Source organism: Trichechus manatus, unplaced genomic scaffold (genome assembly GCF_000243295.1).
Source record: "Trichechus manatus latirostris isolate Lorelei unplaced genomic scaffold, TriManLat1.0 scaffold00144, whole genome shotgun sequence".
NCBI classification, from domain to species: Eukaryota; Metazoa; Chordata; class Mammalia; order Sirenia; family Trichechidae; genus Trichechus; species Trichechus manatus.
Genome location: NW_004444080.1, coordinates 5,647,577 through 5,649,111, shown reverse-complemented (window position 1 = coordinate 5,649,111; position 1,535 = coordinate 5,647,577).

The following is a 1,535-nucleotide window of genomic DNA, read 5'->3' as shown; positions in this document are numbered from 1 at the left end:
CGGACTTGGGACATTCTAGCCTCTACAATCACGTGAGCTGTTTCCTTGATATAAATTTCTCTCTCTATATATATATTTATATTCTTTACTGGTTTTGCTTCTCTAGAGAATCCAGCCTAAGTCACTACTATACAGCTACAGTAGTCAAAACAGCCTGGTGGTACAAGAATAGACACAGTGACCAATGGAAAAGAATTGAGAACCCAGATGTAAATCTATCCACCTATCATCACCTGATCTTCGACAAGGGCCCAAAGTCCATCAAATGGGGAACAGACAGCCTTTTTAACAAGTAGTGCTGGCAAAACTGAATGTCCATCTGCAAAAAAATGAAACAGGACCCATACCTCACACCATATACAAAAACTAATTCAAAATGGATCAAAGATCTAAATATAAAGCCAAAAACTATGAAGTTCATAGAAGAAAAAACAGGATCAATGCTAGAGGCCCTAATACATGGCATTAACAGGATACAAACCATAACCCACAATGCACAAACTCCAGAGGATAAGCTAGGTATCTGGGATCTTCTAAAAATAAAACACTTATGTTCATCAAAAGACTTCACCAAAAGAGTGAAAAGAGAACCTACAGACTGGGAAAAAATTTTTGGACATTACAAGTCAGGCAAAGGTCTAATCTCTAAAATCTACAAGAAAACCCAGCACCTCTACAACAAAAGACAAATAATCCTATTAAAAAATGGGCAAAGGAAATGAACAGACACTTCACCAAGGAAGACATTCAAGCAGCCAACAGACACATGAGGAAATGCTCGTGATCACTAGGGGTTAGAGAAATGCAAATTAAAACCACAGTGATACCATCTCACCCCAGCATTACTTGCACGAATCAAAAAAACTGGAAATAACAAACGTTGGAGAGGCTATGGGGAGATCAGAACTCTTATGTACTGCTGGTGGGCATAAAAGATGATACAACCATTTTGGAAGATAATATGGTACTTCCCTAGAAAGCTAGAAATAGAAATACCATATGATCCAGCAATCCCACTCCTAGGACTATATCCTAGAGAAATAAGAGCTGTCACACAAATAGACATAAGCAAACCCATGTTCATTGCAGCATTGTTCACAAAAGCAAAAAGATGGAAACAACCTAGATGCCCATCAACAGATGAATGGATAAACAAACTATGTCACATACACATAACAGAGTATTATGCAACGATAAAGAACAATGATGAATCTGTGAAGCATCTCATAACATGGATGAAACTGGAGGACATTACGCTGAGTGAAATAAGTCAATCACAAAAGGGCAAATATTGTATGAGACCTCTATTGTAAAAACTCATGAAAAAGTTTACATACAAAAAAAAAACAATCTTTGTTGGTTATGAGGGATAGGAGAAGTGGGAAGGGAATACTAAATAGACAATAGATAAGCAGTAACTTTGGTGAAGGGTAAGACAGTAAACAATACTGGTGAAGCCAGCACAACTTGTACAAGGAAAGGTCACAGAAGCTCCACAGACACATCCAAACTCCCTGAGGGACTGAATTGCTGGG